This window comes from Eumetopias jubatus, unplaced genomic scaffold (assembly GCF_037043125.1).
Source record: "Eumetopias jubatus isolate StellerSeaLion01/CBP00866 unplaced genomic scaffold, mEumJub1_p1.0 scaffold_11, whole genome shotgun sequence".
Lineage (NCBI taxonomy): Eukaryota > Metazoa > Chordata > Mammalia > Carnivora > Otariidae > Eumetopias > Eumetopias jubatus.
In genome coordinates, this window is record NW_028274817.1 from 120,996,860 (window position 1) to 121,015,061 (window position 18,202).

General features: G+C 46.2%; 1 long non-coding RNA gene across 1 annotated transcript in view; it reads left to right on the forward strand.

The window, feature by feature from the left end:
- LOC114218108 (uncharacterized) overlaps positions 1 to 11,974 on the forward strand; it is a 44,781-nt gene extending 32,807 nt beyond the window's left edge. Inside the window, exons 4-6 of the long non-coding RNA XR_015769492.1 lie at positions 9,096 to 9,216; positions 10,157 to 10,656; positions 10,748 to 11,974. This is a non-coding gene — a long non-coding RNA (uncharacterized LOC114218108). The remainder of the gene's footprint in view (positions 1 to 9,095; positions 9,217 to 10,156; positions 10,657 to 10,747) is intronic.
- The last annotated feature ends 6,228 nt before the right edge of the window (positions 11,975 to 18,202 follow it).

Consider the following 18,202-nt stretch of genomic DNA (forward strand, 5'->3'; position numbering starts at 1 on the left):
GTGCTTGAGTAGCCTCACAGCATGGCGGAAGGCATTTCACAGAGTGGGGGATGCAAAAGACCAAAGTGGAAGCTTTGATGGCTTTTATGACTTGGGCTTAGAAATCGCACACTATCCATTTCTGCTGTATTCTCTTGGTGCAGGGCCAGTCCTGGTTCAGTGTGGGAGTGGACCAAGCAAGGGTATGAATTCCAGTTGGTGAGCATCATTTGGAGGTTGGCTACCATGGTGCATATACTTACCTGCTTTAACTAACATTTGAGAACGTGTTTAGTAAAATACCAGTATCGGACATGATCTACTTAAACATAAAGAGAAAAATGATTGAGGGTTCAAAAAGATGAATTCAAATACAGCAGATCTGAAAACCACGAATGTGCTCTGCTTTTGACCAAAACATCGGTTTTAAAGACACTCCCTTCTTTAATAGATAAAGATTTAAAAGCTTTCATGTATCCAGTCATTCTTAAGCTTGGAATTATCCTGTTTCTCGTTCGCTTGGCTGGAGGTTATGCATACATAAGGACCTTAACACCTATAATGGTAATTCAAGGAAACAGGTCGTTAGACACAGAATACGTTTGTATGTGCTATGGTTCAATAATGAACGTGTTCACGTGAAATAGAGTCTGGGAAATTTAGGATTTACAAGTGAGTTAGAGGACTCTGGTGTGTATCTGATTCCATAAAGTCTCTCCACCATTGGGAGCCTTGAAAGGAGTATGTTGAGGTCTTTAAATATGGCTGAAAACCCCACACTGCCTGCTCTGGAGTATTAGGAGATGTACCTGATACAACCTCATGAGAAGTGGTTTCAGAGTTTTGAGGTGGCTCTACCACAGGAAGTTTGGCCTAACATCTCGTTAAAGTCATCCTTGGAACAGAACCCTGCATTCCTCGTGTGGTAGAACAGAGGAACAGACTGGAGAAAGAGGCAGTTGGAGAATAAAGATTCAGACGGGGAAAGCAATACCCAGATTCAGGGGTCCGCAGTGTCTTCGACTGGGGCTACTCATAGTTGTTTTATGTAACCAAATTTCATCCATGGTATTATCCCCCTGGCTTTGCAAAACTGAGGGCCAGTGTATCTTTGCAGGTTTCCTGTTTCCTTGTTGGTTTTTCTTGTTTTGTTTTGTTTTTTCCTTTATTGAAACTGGCTTTCCTGAACACCCAAATTCGAAAAATGGAATGGTGGGGCTGCTTTCCGCCTCTCAGGATTTGTCGTGAAGAAACAAAATAGAACAAAACAAAATAAGCCACTACCCACCCCCAACTTTACCACTGTAATAAGAAACTGCAAAGAGATGGGGGTTATGGTAAAGTTGGACAATTCTTTGAAAGGATTTAATAATAATTTATCTTTAAAATACCCCCAAATAAGATATGCGGGTGAGATAATATATATTTTTAATTGGATTTTTTTTGAGGGATGGATTCTTGTCCAGGCTCCATTTGCTAGAGGCTTATTTTTATCTGGGTTCTTCCTTTTCTAAAACTGTCGGAACGAATTATTTTCTCAGGACATCAGATTCTTGGCTCAAGCTGTAACCAGACAGGCTGCAGAATTTTTTTTTAAAGTATCTTTTTCTTCTTGTTTCTCATCTTTTATTTCTCAAAATACTTGTGCTTTTTATAGATATGGGAGCAATTTTCAGATTGGGCTCTCTGAAAATAGTTTGAATTAGAATATATTAGGGGAAAATCATAATTTACCCACAGAAGCACATCGTGTTTTATTTTATTAAAAGCAGTACACAGAGGCTGCAGACAGGGAAAAAAAAATGAGGTGGAGATTTTTCTCTCAGCTATGATTTAAGCCATCGTTTTGTTTATAGGAAGAGTTTTTAATTTTAAATGGACACATTAATTAAAAATAAATTTAAGCACAAGCTTCTTTTCTGTTTTGCTTTGTTTATATTTCTCCTCAAATATCCTCCTGGGGACTGAAGAAGTCCAAAGGGTCATATTTTACACGGGTATCCTTTCCCAGCTATGGAATTAACCCTGTAAAGTTCCAAAGAACTTTGCCCCCCTGGATCCATGTCTCCTGTCTACTCCCACTGACTCTCTTCTGTTCATGCCCTTTATCCTTCTGCTCATGATTACAGTGTTGCGTGGACTCTTCATGGCCAGTTTAGTTTCCATATTGCATGAGGTTGTTACTTTTCATCTAGTAATAGTCTGATTGCATCCTATCTGTCCCAAAGTTTGTGAACAGTTTCCATTGCTCTTGGGTGAAGTCCAAACCCTCTAGCTCAAAAACCAGGCACCACGAAACATGCAAATGCCGCATGACCCAGTAATCGCCCATGTGGGCTTTTGTCCCAGACAGATGAAATCTATGTTCACACATAGATCCATACATGAATATTCATGGCAGCTTTACTTGTAATAGCTCCAAAGTGGAAACAATGTCCGGTGTCCTTCAACGGGTGCATGGTTAAGCCAACTGTGATCCATCCATATGATGGAATAGTGCTAGGCAATAAAAAGGAACAGGCTATTCATACAGCAACATGGATGTATCTCCAAGGAAATATGCTGAGTGGAAAGAGTCAATCCGTTATTAGTTGGGGGCGGTCCTGAAGGCAGAATGATTCCTCGGTATTTATAGCTTGCTGCTCATAAGATCCCGGTGGAATACTGTCGCCATAGAAAGTCCCCAGGTCGACAGTTGTTAGGTGTTGGCAGTTGGAAAACAGCCTTGGAGACATGAGAACGTATGTGCCAAGGGGATGTGGGTAAGCACAGGAAGAGCTTACTACCGACAATGAAATTAAGGAAATCTCCAGAAAGTAGAGAAATGAAGACTAGGAAATGGAGAACAAGAAAGGATAGGAAAATGAGACCACTCTAGGATGTCCCATAAATAAACAAGAGGAGCTCCAGAAAGAGGCAAAACAACAACAACAACAACAACAGGAAACAGAGGTAATAAATCATAAATTATTTTTTTTGAAGTCCAAAAAGTGATTTTTGTTTCTGTAGGAACATGGTGGTAGTTTAGTTCTGAATTATCTTCTAGAAAGGTAGGCAGCTTTAGGCAGCTACAAGGAAAACAATAGCGACCTACAAGACACGTTTTCAGTGAATCTGAGAAATGGAGAAAACCTGCAGACTCCAAATTATAAGCACAGCTCCCCAAGTCAGAGCCGGCAGGAAGCCTGTATGGAAAGTCACAGCAGTTTTATGTAATCATAGTATAAACATAGTATTCAGTATCAGGGAAGGCTTGCCTGGGAGTCATCCACGTGGACGTGCTGCTTAAAGTCACTGGAGTGACCAGCTTACATCAGTGGTGTTATAATATGTTTACAGATCACCAGCGGATCTCATTACAGTCTCCTCAAGGCCAGGACCTGAGGCTCTGCATTTCCAACAGGCCTCTTGGGGGATGCTGATGCTGTCTGTCCGTGGACCCTTGGACTAAGCAGATCCACAGCACACACTTTGAGCAGGGTTCTTCAGCCCTGGCTGCCCTTTCTAATCACCTGGAGAGCTTTAAAAAGTCCCGTCGCTGGGGACCCAGGCATCAGTGGTCAACTGCAGCTCTAAAGGCAGAATCTGGGAGTTAGGTGTCAAACTAGATGCGCTAGAGGCCACAGAGATACCTTAAAGAGGGAAGCAAGCCAGGTGTAGTGGAGGGGAGCTGTGTAGCCATGTGGAAATGTGTGCCCAGTTGCTGGCAAATATTCCCCTTATTCAGGAGGGCCAGGCATTTGGGTGCAATGCCGATGGGAGAACAATGCATTTATTTAAAAGATTTATTTATTTACTTACTTAGAGCACGAGCTAGGGGAAGGGCAGAGGGAGAGAGAGAGAGTCGCAAGCAGACTCTGGGCTGAGTGCAGAGCCAGACATGGGGCTCAGACTGCACAACCCTGAGATCATGACCTGGGCTGAAACCAAGAGTCAGACACGCAACCAACTGGGCCACCCAGGTGCCCCGAAAACAATGCATTTTTATGCAGTGCCACCCAATCCAGATTTTTCTGCGACACTGAGCAGGGCAGCATTGCGCAGACTGGAAAAACCTGCTGGCTAGCTTGGTTGCAACCACTGATCAAGATGAGGGCTCAGAAGTGTGCAGGAGGGGTTTGTGTCATCCTAATGACTGAGGGTTGGAAGGTACAGTGGGCAGGGTCCAGGAATGCCAAACACCTGCAGTGCTGGGACAGCTCTGTACCATGAAGAACAGTGAGGACTTGTCCTGACAAAGTGACAGATGCCCCACCAGAGAAAAGAGGCACATTAGGACTTGGGGGAGACAGTTTGAGAAACTAACTGAAAAAACAAAAAACAAACCCTAACTGACCAGGTAATCCAAAAGGTTTCTCCGCCTTATTTCCTAGGATACAATTATGTGTGTTTGCATCTATCCATCTATCTGTCATCTCTCTGGTATCTATCAACATACACAGAAAACTTATTTTTCTGGTAAAGAAGTATTTGAGGCAATAGGAATATATGAATGGTCAAACTGTCTTATCAAAAAAAAATATTTTTTTTCAGTTTGACGTTGACCGTATTACGCATTTTAAAGTTCTGCGTCCAGATTGAGCCATAAAAGACTCCTCAAGCATCTTCACCCAGGAAACCTGTTCTGTACTTTCTTGATAATATCTTTCATCCATTTATTAGTCTGTATAACATACACATTCCTTTTGGGATTGTCAGCATAGCGGTCCATAAATCATCCCAACTTTCTACTTTTCTTTTCATTCATATAATTCTCTACTCTTGTTAAAGTTTTAAAAAACGCCCAACGATATACAGTGAAAAGAATTATTTTTTTTCCAACCTGCCTCAGTAGGTTATATGTCAGGTGAGGTTTTACGGACTTGTACTGCAAAGACATAACGTTACATTACATAGAAGGAATATAGGAGAAATATTGCTGATTAAAAGGCATCATACTGGATGGTGACCATGTGCATCGAGGAAGAAAAATGCAAGTAGGATTAAATGGTAAGGATGAGGTTCTGGAACGGGGTATTTGGAATGCCCACTGGCCATTCATTCGTGGAATGGAATGCAAACTGGTGCCACGGCTCTTCACATTTGATTTAAGCCTTTATATGCTCACAGTTTTGTGAGTGGTAAAATAAAGAAGAATCTATAATGCAGTGTGTGTAAGGGCTGCCCTTGGTCACCATCTGAAGTCATCTTCTTCACTCCCAGCTCGGTTGTCCAGGACCTAAGCTCTGTGAGGCAAGGACCCGGTGGGGCGGGTTCAGCAGTCAGAGCAGACCTGGCACTCAGCAGGCTGTGTTAGTTGGCGAGGGCTGCTGCCCAGGGCACCCACCCTGGGGCGGTTAGACCACGGAAACTGAGGATCTCCCAGTCTTGGGGCTGGAAGTCTGAGCTCAAGGGCCAGGCTCCCTCTGAAGGCTCTAGGGAAGACTCCGTTCTAGGCCTCTCTCCTAGCATCTGGTAGTTCCTTGGCTTGTGGCCGAACTCCAGTCCCCCCGTGGCGTTCTCCCTGTGTGCGAGTCTGTCTCCAGACTCCGCCCTTTTATAAAGTCACCTTGGATTAGCCTCCCCCACCCTCAGATGGCCTCATCCTCCCTTAACTAATTATATCTGAAACGGACCTATTTCCAAACAGAGTCACATTCTGAGGTACCGGGGGTTAGGATTTCAACATACGAATTCCGGGGAGATGCAATCCAACCCGTAACATAGACATGCGATACGTATGTATTAAACGAATGAAGAAATGAGATCGGAAAAGGGCTGACCTGGGCACCGTTCTCCTTCCAAGTGGTCAGGACGCTGGGTGCGCCTGATGACAGCTGTCCCAGGAACCAGGATTCTGTAAAACGTTAAGAGTCAGCGATGGTAACTTGATTCTTTATAGACACGAGAGGGTGATTCCTCGAGTGACTTGACGGTGACAGTACATACGCGGTCAGTGGCTTAATAACAGATAAAGTATAAATGTATAAAGAATTCTAGGAAGACTATCCAGTTAGAGCTAGAGAGTGGCTTTGGATGTGACTTGTTGGTTCCTGAGCTGAACCTGCAAATTTGGACGCTGGGCACAGTGCTGCCCAAGGTCTGAAAACCCACGCGTAAGCCTGAGTTCAGGACATCGCCCCAGGCCCTACCTGTGCTCTCTGCTTCGGGTCCCCTAGACTTTCCTCTCATTTGGCTTCTAGCATCGCTCTGGGTGTCTGTTCTCATCTGACCTCTTTTGTCTCCTTAGTCATCCTGTATTTACCCATCCCTGACTTGCCACTTTCTTATGTCACAGGACTCGAACTCACTGCAGAATTCTTAGACATTTTGCATGTAATTTATCCAAAGTTCTAACTTTCACAGAGAGGAAACTTTCTGTTGTGTTTATAGAAACTTCGATAGCTGTGTACCTATTGTTCACTGCTTTTGTTCCTCATTGCTATGGCACAGTTCTGTATGATACTGGAACTTCTGGAGTTGCAGAAAAATAAGCACCATGAGAGGAAGGAGTCATGTCTGATTTTTTGTTTGTTTGTTTGTTTGTTTTCCAGCTGTATTCTCAGTTCCTGAATAGCACCTGGCAGATATTTGTTGCCTTGCTGAGATTCCTTTCCTGCTGGGAACCTAAGGGCTAATCGCTTCAGCCTTCAGCAGAATGATTGAAAATAACGAATGTGGACATCGTGGGTGGCATTTTATGTACTTCTATACTTTAGGCTGTGGGCTGCAAGCTGCTGGGGAAATGCTCCTCCATTATTTAAAATACTTCTTCTCATATACTGTTTTCCATGTCTGTAAATAAACACTCTCACTTTCAAGACAACCATGTGTCTACTGAGAGCCAGCTTCACATTCAGGTAGGATTTTCTTTCCAACACTTCAAATATGGGTTCTTCCCATGTGAAACTGATACTAAAAAATTAGCAACCTACCCAAAGTCACCTGGCCAGGATGTGGCCGAAACAGGACTCAAACCGGGCTTTCTGACTCCAAGCCCAGTGTTCTCCCCTGGAAAATATTCAAGTGACTGTTTTTCTTAAGAGACAAAAAAGGGAAAGAGGAAATGCACAACTTTTATTACAGTTCATAGATCTAAAACTGGGTGCAATCACCGCCCCCCCCATCGGTGGGGAGACTGAAGCCCAACGCCTCCCTCAAAGCGTCACAAAACAGTAATGGGAAAAGAGTGTCTAGAACACATCCAAGAGAAATAGAATGCCTGCCTCAATACCAGCCACAGTGGTAATTTAAAATTTTCTAGCAGTGTCATTAAAAAAAGGAATGTGATAAAAAACAGACGAGATTAATAATATATGCAAATGATCCAATACATCAAAAATAATATCATTTCGGCACATGATAAATAAATAAGTTACTAATGGGTATTTTACATTCTTTTTTTTTCCCATTCCAAACCTTCCAAATCCTGTGTGGATTTTACACTCATTGCACCTCTCAATTCAGGCTAGCCATGTTTCAAGTACTCAGTAGCTGCGTGTGGTCAGTGGCTACACTCTTAGACAGCACAGCTCCAGGACAGCGCTGAAGCCCTAATTTCCTTCTCAGCAAATGCACACTACCTCCCCGACTTACATGCTATTGGGATTTATAAAATAATCATCATAAAGAGCTGGTGCTTATTTTGAATTACTGTAGGTGGAAGAAGGCAGGAGTAGCAACCAGCTGGGAAGTATATTTCCTTCGTGGAAGATGTTTTAAATTATAACTCTTGTCCAAGTAATGCAAATTAGTAATGAAAACTAGATTATAAATTTCACAGTGGGGCATAATATTGAACATATTTGTGTTCTGAAGATAAAAGTGACTAATACACTTTTGACGTAATGCTTCCAGGATTTCTGATTCTCTCATTCTTTGAGTTGTTTTCAATTATGGTAACATTCCATTAAAATTCGTTCCCTTCTCCCTGGCACCCCCTCCACCCACCCAAGGAGCAGCACAGGGGCTCTTATAACATCATGGTAGGGGAGCTGCCCTCCTCCCACTTAAATCTGTTCAAATGCTAACAGGTCAGGCTTTCCTAAAATATGCTCAACAGAACAACAGTTCGGTGGGGTGTGGTTGATGATTCTACAGGGAAAAAGAGTTTGTGTGTCCAAATGAGTTTGGGCAAAACTGGGCTAATCACATCAGTTATGGTGGGATCTGGCCGCATGTGACAAAGTTGTGGACTCACAGTTTTAACCAAGCAGGAATTAATTTCTTCTCACATTACCAAAGATCCAGACACAGTCCAAGGCTGATGCAGTGACTGCACACTCGCCCCAGCGTCCCAGACTCTTCTTCCTCCCGTGTCTTCAGCTGGTACTTTTTAATTCTCATGCTCATTGCCTCCGACTTGCAAGATGGCTTCCCCAAATGCGTATGGTTTAGGCTCAAAGAGGAAAGGAGGAGTGGAGTGAAGGAGGGATGGAAGCGTGAAAGGAAAGGGGTTAGGAAGGATGGAGGGAGGAAAGATGGCCTCATCAGGAAAGCTAAAACTTTCCCCCAAGTCTCTAGGAGTCTCCTACCTAGGTTTCATTAGCTGGAATGATATCCCAAGGCTACCTGCAGCTTCTGGAAAGATGGATATTTTAAGAGAGCACATTATGGCGGTAAACTAACCCTTCTCTTCCTAAGAATGAAGGAGGAGATGGAATCTGGAATGTTCAGCATGTGCCACATGGAGTCCAAAATTTTCTTAGAGACTTTTTAACATTTTGCTTCGAGCGTGTCCAATGGGGGAAATATTAACCTCCTTTTTTCTCCGTAAAATCTTCATCCCCCTCCCCCCCCCCGCCATGATGGACCTTGAAGAATTATTGATCTGGAAAATATGCTTTGGGGAAGTTGTATTGGTGTGTAATCGTGAGAAAGCCAAATGTCCTCAAAAACAGACGAACGAGGGGTTTGTGGAGGACCCTGGTATATGGGGAATGCTGACGTCGCCCTTGCCCTTTCTCCGCTGTCCACCTGTCTTGTGGCAGCTGAGGTCGGTCTTCTCCGTCTTTGGGTAATTAGCCGTGCACGGGCATGTGCTCGGCGCTTCCGCGGAGAGTGTCTGCTTTCTTGATGACGGGGAGAGAGCGTAGGTGCACGCTAACCTTTTCCCTCTACCTCTGCCTCGAACACAGACACCGTATGCCTTGAGTGACAGCGACCACGTGGCCCAAACCAGTGCACGTCCCCAGGAATTCCAGAACCAGCAGCCCTTCAGGGAACGCCAGCCAGGCCCAGGGCGTGACCCGAGAAACAGTAAGTCTCCATCAGCCCAGGGAGCAAGCCTCCCGCTGCAGGTGCGGCCGGGAACCAGCGGGTGGTGGTGCTTGGGCGGGGCCCCCCTTCAGATCCCGGCAGCCTTCGCGGCGAGGCGGACCCGCCCCGCCCCGCCCCGCCCCGCCCCAGCTCCCGGCAGCCTCCGCGGCGGGGCGGGCCCGCCTCATCTCCCAGCAGCCTCAGCGCCCGCAGGCTCCCTCGCTGCTCCAGGGCCGTCTGCTCCTCAGATTGCGGCGCTGCGCCTGGGGCTTCCGCGCCGCTCCCCGCCGTCACGGCGGCCCCGCCGCCGGGGGGAGCCGAGTCCTCCAACGCCCCTGGACTTGGGGGAAGCACTGCGGGGGAGACTGGCCCCGAAGGAGGGGACGCCGGGTAGGCGCAACGCTCCAACCTGGTGCTGCCCCCTTGCGGGGCGGAGGGAGGGTGGCAGCCGCACGTGGTGCGCCCCCCCCCCCCCCCCCCCCCGGTACACCGGCCTCGGAGAGAGGAGGCTGCAAATACCTAGCTTTGAAGCCGCGCACGGGACTGGGCTCTCCGGGCGCCCCTGCCGCCAGCGAGCCGCCGCGCTCGGCGTGAGGGCTGCGGAGCAGCGTCGCCCGAGGGCAGTCGGCTGGTTTCCCTTCCGTGCGTTCCCCGCTGCTGCCTGGAATCTGGCCCCAGGCTCAGTGCCCCATTTGGGACGACAGTCCTGCCCTTTGACCGCAAGCGCCTCTCTGGCTGGCCATCTCTAGCCGTCTCAGCCGTTGCTTGGAGGGTTGCATGGCCTTTGATCTGAGTCCTGGCTTCGTTAGAGCCCACGGGCGCGCTCTGCTTGCCCTGTGCCCCTTTGGATGTTCCGAGGTGCGCTGGTGGTCTCCCTGGTACGCCGTGAGCCAGCTTCTCAGCCCGAGACTCTTGTCTTGACCCTACTTGTTCCATCCAGGTTCCAGCACGACCATGGATTTCTGGCAATTCTCACCATTGTTTTCTGGGAGACCGTGGGGGGGGTCAGCCTCCCAAGTGGCTGCCCAATAAGTCTTCCCTCTTGATGGTCAGATCCTGTGCGGTTTTCCCCGCGTTGCTGAGGACTGACCGGTGCAGCATTAGGACGGATAAGAGTATTAGGGAAGCGATGGGGGTCTTGTTACATTGGAGGGTAGGTCGTAGAAGGCATTGCCCCTGTGCCTCGCTCTCTCTTGGATCACTCGCCCTGGAGAAGACCGTTGTCCTGTGTCCTGAACCCGGTTAAGCGGTCTCATCAAGACGTCTCCGTGGTGAGGAACTGAGGCCTCCTGACGACAGCCATCAGCAAATTGCTAGCTCCGTCCACACCCCATCTGGGAACTGGATCTTCCAGCCACCCGTCAAGGCTTCAGACGACCACAGCTCTGGTGGGCGTCTTGATGGCAACCTCACTACCCAGAACTACCCAGAACTACCCAGGTAGGCTCTTCCCAAACCCCTGGTCCGTAGGAAGTGCGGTAAGTAATGATCCTCGTTGTTTTACACTAAGTTTTCACGTCATTTGTTATAGAGCCGCAGAAACCGATACGTAACAGTTCAGGGCCCAGCCATGGCCACCAGAAATTGCTGCAAAGCCCCCTGCCCTTTTGCCGGGCTACGATGATGTTTGCGCTGCGGAAGTGCTCACACGGTATTTCCCATCTGGGACCTGAAGAAGCACGTCTCAGGACTTGTTGAGTACTTAAGTACTTTTCAGTATTGATAAATTTGGAAACATCAAAGTAGTGTGAGAACTCAAAAAAAAAAAAAGGCAAAGTAGTATTTTAACATGCAGTTGATATAAAAAAACGTAATCGGATTAAAAAAATGGGAAAGTTAGCTCTAGGAAGTATCAAGGAGCCAAACGTCTTCCTCACCGACCTTGCCTGAGACTCTGGAAGGGTGCAGTGGGCTGCTGTTTTCTGGGCAGCCATGGACACTGCTGGAATTGAGTATTCTGTCTCCTTCGTTCTGCTGTGTACTTTTGGAAAGTGAGATTTGTTTCCTTTAGACTTGCGAAGATACGCTATTAGAGCCCTGCCCAGGAACCAAAGGGCAGAGATACAGGTGTTAGGTGAGAAATTGTCTGTTTTCATCTGCTACCATGAAAGATTTGTGGGTAATATCTATATGGGTGAGGCAGGTTGAGTGGGTAAGCATCTGGCCTGGCTCCATGGGGCCCTGGGCATTTACTGATCTGCAAGTGTGTGCCCCTTTGTGAGGTGGGAGATAGAAGGTAATTGTGAGGGTTCATCATTGGTGCCTCCTGCATTCTGTTCTGTTTTTGTCCTGATTGTGATACATTGATTGCATTGCATTATATAATTGCGTTATTAAACCTGAGGGTGGCTGTAAGGGACAGGTCAATAGCACATGGTACGTTGCAAGTAGAAACTGGAGCCTGATGAATCTCAGCTGATATTGGACTTAATCCAATCACAGTGTCTTAGCTGGCACATTCACTTACTATGATTAAAACAAAAACGGGGTGGGGGGATGGGTTAGCCTGGTGAAGGGTATTAAAGAGGGCACGTTCTGCGTGGAGCACTCGGTGTTCTGCACAAACAATGAATCATGGAACACTACATCACAAACTAATGATGTGGGCGCCTGGGTGGCTCAGTTGGTTGGGCGACTGCCTTCGGCTCAGGTCATGATCCTGGAGTCCCGGGATCGAGGCCCGCATCGGGCTCCCTGCTCAGCGGGGAGTCTGCTTCTCCCTCTGACCCTCTTCCCTCTCGTGCTCTCTGTCTCTCATTCTCTCTCAAGTAAATAAATAAAATCTTTAAAAAAAAAACAAAAAAACTAATGATGTAATGTGTGGTGATTAACATAACAATAAACAATTTAAAGAAAAAAATAAAACAAAAACAGGGTCATTTACTACACCAATGTCACTCTAAATTTTTACCTTGTACAGTTAGTACAAGCTGTCTTTTCATTGTGATTATCGATTATTGTTAAAATACAGGGAATTATTTCTTGGGCAGACAAGAGGAAAGTGAAATATAATCTTTCCTGTCATCCCTGGAATGAGAAAGTACAGAAACAGTGTATTGCCCCAAAGGATTTTACACACACACACACACACACACACACACACACACACACACACACACGATTTTGAAAATGCAATGCTTCCGTATGTTGGCTTTCTTTCCCTTTCTGTTGATGTTTCTATTAATGTTAACCCCTCATGAACTAAGGTTCGTCTTGTTAACTTTTGAAGATGTGGAACAAAAATGGGTTAAAATCACTGGAAACTTCACAGAATGACGGATGTTGGACAGCAGAGCTACACAGACATAGCTTTCTCGTTGTCTCATTGGCTTAAAACCTTTTGACTCTGAAAATTAGGTTTCGTTTACAAGCTGATTTGTCCGATTACTTAAAATGGTCTGATAGAAATCAGGAAGAGAAGCACTTCCGAAGGCCCCCTGCGTAGCTGTCTCCCAGGGGACCTGGCTTCCCTCCCGGTGTCCTTCTGTTTGGACCCCGCAGATACAAGTTTTAATAGGGATGTCAAAGAGGTTTGCCGAAGCACCCCAGGCAGCCGGAAGACTGCGGGCAGGTTCACTGGTGTGCTCTCACGGAAAGCCCGGCGGCCTTTGTTTTGGGGATACATTTACGTAGGAGTAAAGACTTGAAGGGAGAGGAGCGGGGCAGTTGGGCTTAGGAGGGATTTGATCCCCTCAGGCGTCCTGCAGCCTTTTAATGATGAATTCTTTGCTTACCTCCAGTGGTGCTGACTCCGGTCTGCAGATGGGGAATAAGGTAATAGAACGCACTCTCCTCCTCCTTCCCACTCTTCCCCACACACCTGGGCACCCCCTGGGCACCTGCCTACCTGCAGGAGGAACGGGTTCCTGGGGTAAAGAGCAGAGAGGAGAGGAGGTCCCTGTTCACTGCCCTCTGAACTGATCTAATTTTGCTTCATTGTTCTAGTTTTGGCTCAGGGAGCACAGGACTGGTCCCTTTGGTCCAGTAGCAAACCTTGGGATACACGAGGTTTGGGTTTATATTGCTAACTTACGGTCAGCATGCCAGTGGAAAATACGGAAGATGCAGTGGCCACCACTTTTCTCTGACTCACTCTCCGGTTGTGGAAAGCTTCCTTGTGCTTCATAAGAACTTGAGAAGGCCGGGCCGTCACTGGGATGAGAGAACACACGACGGGTGTCCCCCCCCCCCCACCCCCAGTGGCTCATTGCAGGGCAGCCATCCGTGATTGGAGGATACTGGAGAACTGAGTTCAAAGTCTCAGTCTTTAGAGTGTTGTTGCCTCAGCGCATTATTTTAAAAAAGTGTGACCTCTGCCTTGCAAGACACCTTTGACACCTGCAGCTCGTTCAGTTTCTTAGCTGTTGAGGAAGAGTTTACCACATTACTATGTGTGGTGGTATATACACAGGTGTATCTATGTGTGCACATGTGTGCTTAAAAGATGAACTGAGGGATGTTAGAAATTTTAAGGGTTCATTTGAGCAAAATCAGGTGTAGCCAAGCTGGAAACAGTTGGGAGAGCGCCACTGACAGGCGCTCGGGGAGAGACTTTTAAAAAGATAAGTCAGGAGCAAAGCAAGGAAACTATTGCCTGGCTACTGCTTCCAGCCTAGCTGGCTGTTTGTGATTGGTTGTTCTTAGGTTTTGATTTTGTAACTTTGAGGTATTTGCACGCTGAGATTTTGTTTTGCTTACTCAGGCTGCTAGGCCATCAGAGCCACCCGGGTCTAATGGCTTCCTTGTTTAATTAACAGTGTGTGTGTGCGCGCGCGCGTGTGTGCGTGCATACTTGTGTGATTGCATATACATAGCTTTGCGGCACACGTGTATACGCACATACGTGGTGGTGTGTTAGGTGTGCGTGCATGCATCTGTGGTTTTGTGTTTACGTTTAGTCACAATACATAACCTGTGGTAACCTCTCTTGTACTTTAGCTTTTGTTTCTTTTCCCACCGTTGCTTTTCGCTGTGACGTTTGCGTGTAATCAGAAAGAATTTTGAGTCTCCAAGGGCTAGATTGCAGTTTCACAGTGAATGGGTCAGGAGGAGCCTACTGATTATGGAAGAGAGAGGTGATTTAAACCTCACTGGGAGGTGTCTGTTGCCTGGAGACCAGGGAGTGGGGCTCAGCTAACAGAAGATGTCCAGGGCTCCTGGGAAGGGCAGCAGCTCCTAGCATGGAGGGGCTTCTGGGCCCGTGTGTCTCCAGGCCCTCAGGTCTCAGATTGCTGTTCAGACGGTGGGAACAACAGCATAATGGTGCATTGGACAAAACATAAGTGCTCCACTCCGCCATGGTCTGTGTGGTCTGTAAAGACCGACTGATCCTTTAAGATACTTTTTCTTTCTCCTTCGCTTCCTTTCCTTTCCTTTTCTCCCCCCTCTCCTTTCTCGCCTCGCTCTCTCTTTCTCTCTCTCCTCCCTCCTTCCTTTCTCTCCGTACGTCCTTTAAAAAATAATCAAATGGTTATAAATCCCTGTTTCCTCTAGGCATCCCTCACACAGGTGAAAATGTGGTGTAGTATTTTCCTCAATACATAACCATGTTTTTCCTGTAGATATAACGTTTACCGCTTAAGCTTTTCTTACATTTATTGCCATACTTTTTTCCAATGTCTTACTAAGTCTTTTTCTTAAACGTAAAAGCATGACGTTTTCTCTACTTGTCCTTAGGATCATCTGAACCAAGGAGGCTCTAAACTATGTATCTGGCTGGCATAGAGCCATGGAAGCACAGCAGAGGCTGATTTGAGTGCCTTAAGGAATTACAGTCCACTGAGGTCAATTTGTTGGGGTTGGCTGGGTATATGAGTCATATCATAGGCTGGAAGGGATGAGAATAAAAGCCTCCACATTTGTTGGATGCTTTGTACACCAGGCAGTGTCAGTGCTCTGCTTGTACCTTCACACTTCGTTCTTAGCCCCCATGATGTCCTTACTGTGCTTCTCTCCATTTCATCCTTTGCCCTGCCTCCATGTCCTTACTAAGGTTCTCTCCATTCACTGAACCTCGGAGAGGAGACTTCCTCCGGGCCACACAGTAACCAGGAAGCTGAGATTCTTACCTAGGCCGCTTCCCTCCCATCTCGGTCTCAAATGTGTGGTAATCAGACAGGTTTTAAAGAAAATGTGTAGAAACAAAGCACCAGAGACTGTGAATCAAAAGGTGGCATCTAAGGGTGAGCTCATAATCAGAATCACAGACCTTCCCCGTGGCTGATTTAATTAAGTGCTGGTTCTGGAGAGATGGGAAGGGGAGGGGAGGTTGTTAGAAAGGTACATTGAATCAGGTGGTGCTGCCCCTCTGTGTCTGAAGAGCCCTCCAGGCCTTGCCGATTCCTTTTGGGCTAAAGTTGGGATCTGTGTCTCCAAGGCGAACTCTGCACCCTTTGCAGACCCCGAGGCCTCATTCTTCCCTCCCATGCTATGATCCCCACCTGGAACCATAGAGTTGAGCAAGAAAAAAGCAAGAAAAACGTAGGTACTCACCCTTGAGTGGAGGACATGCAGCAGAGTGTCTAGATTGCCCATTCGTTGGATTATCCGTGCTTCACCTCTCCACCATCAGGGTGGACATCTTGCAGCTTACCGCAGGGTAAAGCCAGGATTATAATTATTCATGAGCAGCACCTTTCTTTTGAGAGTCCAGGCTTAGAAGATTTTTGCAAGTGAAGACTTTTAATTCTATTGTCATCTCCAGACTTTCCCTGTACCCTTCCCCAGCATGTGTCACCTCCCCGATTTGGCAAGCTCCTCAGCAGTTCTGTCTGCATTAGCTGCTAAACCAGGAGGCCAGGAAGTAGGGGCTCCTGTGTCCTTTCTCTCATCCCAGGACTCTGCTCTCTTGCTTTAGTTCCAGCAGTGGCCTCAGGTGAGTTAATGCGGGGCATCCCATACTCCCCAGTGTGATAACTTCCAAATGACCCAGACCTCCTGGCATCCTGTGAGTTCTCTTAGGCTGTTCCACAGCCTAGTGGATTTCATGATTAGAAAATAATTTCATTCTCCAAAGCATCTTAAATATCGTGCTACACTGGGAGAACATTCTTTCAGTTGATGCTGCCTCCCAGCTGAGACTTAAGAAAACAAAAGAAACAATTTCACATGATAATATTAGCAAATGCCTCTTCTATAAGCCCTGTCTTCACGCCCTTTGAATTGCATTATCTCCCCTCAGTATTGTTGACTTACTTGCATAAAGAATTTTGCTGTACAAAGTTGGGAAAATTATTTCACACTTGCTTTGATCAGAAATCTGTTGAGGTGGTTAAACCGTTCGGTATATTCAGATGTGCTTAGCTTTGCTTAGAGAAGGGAAAGACAATCAAATTGCTAGCATAAATCAAGATGCCTCAGTGCTATCTTGAATATTTTCAGATGGATTTAAAGGGTAGTTTACATTTAAGAAGGTCAGAGATATATGCCCACTGTTCATTATTTCAGCAGTATTCCAATGTCATGTCTCATTGGCGTCATCTGACGTCTAGATTCTGTCAATCCAAAATGAGGTCACCATGACAACCATCTGTGCCATTAATTCATTGTTATGAGTTAACTTGGATGAGGTCTTGACTAAATTACAAAACGTTTGGTCTTTGTTTTCCCTGACGACCATTTGGTGGCTATTTGCATTACTTCCAGTTTCTGAATTTTAGCAGCTCCTGTTGCCTTTTTTTCCCCTCTCCCTTCCTGAAAGGAGTAATCACTTTGTAATAGAATTTGTAACTTTACTTAATAGGAGTTGGCTCCTGACTTTGCAGGGGGTGAGGTGCGATAGTGTATTTACTTAATAATAATAAATTTTGGGGTGGGAAATACCTTGAGGCTTTGAGGATTTTATTTACTGTTCATATCAAGTAATCGACCATTGATGTAGGCGTTGTGGAAACTTGCGACACTGAGAGATTAGTTTTTGGTAGGCCCCTTGTAAATTATGGCTGGAGGAGCGAAAATGACCTAATATTCATGAAAAAGATGTGGCTTCATCCAATTATGGTCACTTACCAAGAACAACAAAAGTTGCCTAAAGCAGGGTTATATAACTAATTTGATATGGGAAGTTGAGTTGCCAAGCAGTCTGGGGAAGTTGTAGCGGGCCTGCAAGGGGCAATAATGGTGCTGCTGCAGAAGCAAGCCCAGGAATCGGGGCACCTTGGAGGGGTCTGCTGGGCAGGCTGTGGGTTCAACCCAGTAAGAAAAAAATATGATAAATTGTGAAACTTTAGCAGATGCAAATATGTATTAATAGTTTCTATTAGTTGCAGTGTTGTTCAATCTAGTTACGTCAGCGATAAATAAGAGTAAATGAGAAACAAAGTTGAATTTAGGAATTAGAATCTGGATGTGATGAACATTGAAGGGGAAAGTAGACACTTTGTTTGGGTGGGGGGGAAAGGACCCCTAGATCAGAAAATGTGGGATAGAACCAGTAGATCTCTGTATAGTGGTGGGGAAGGAGGGAATAAATGCGTTCATGACCTTTTTATCCTAGGGTGGAACAAGTGCTGGAAAGTTGGGCTAGTGGGAATTATTTTGGGCTTTGAGTTCAGACAGACTTGAGTAATGCTGGCTTTCACTTTGTTATGGCAGCCTTAGGAAGCTGATGCAGGGTGTGTATAAAATAGTGAGATGATAAATTCCCGGCAGAGGAAGTCGTTTTGAATCCCAGCTGCTATAGCTGGGAGCAGTGGTGTTTATAAATGAGATGTAGAAAATAGTCATTTTTTAAAAAATATTTTATTTATTTATTTGACAGAGATACAGCGAGAGAGGGAACACAGGCAGGGGGAGTGGGAGAGGGAGAAGCAGGCTTCCCGCGGAGCAGGGAGCAGGGAGGCTGACGCGGGGCTCGATCCCAGGACCCTGGGATCGTGACCCGAGCCAAAGGCAGACGCTTAATGACTGAGCCTCCCAGGCGCGCCTCTGCTTAAAACTTTTGAGGTTTAACAAACTCTTCCCGGTTCACGCATAGAAAAGCAGAGGG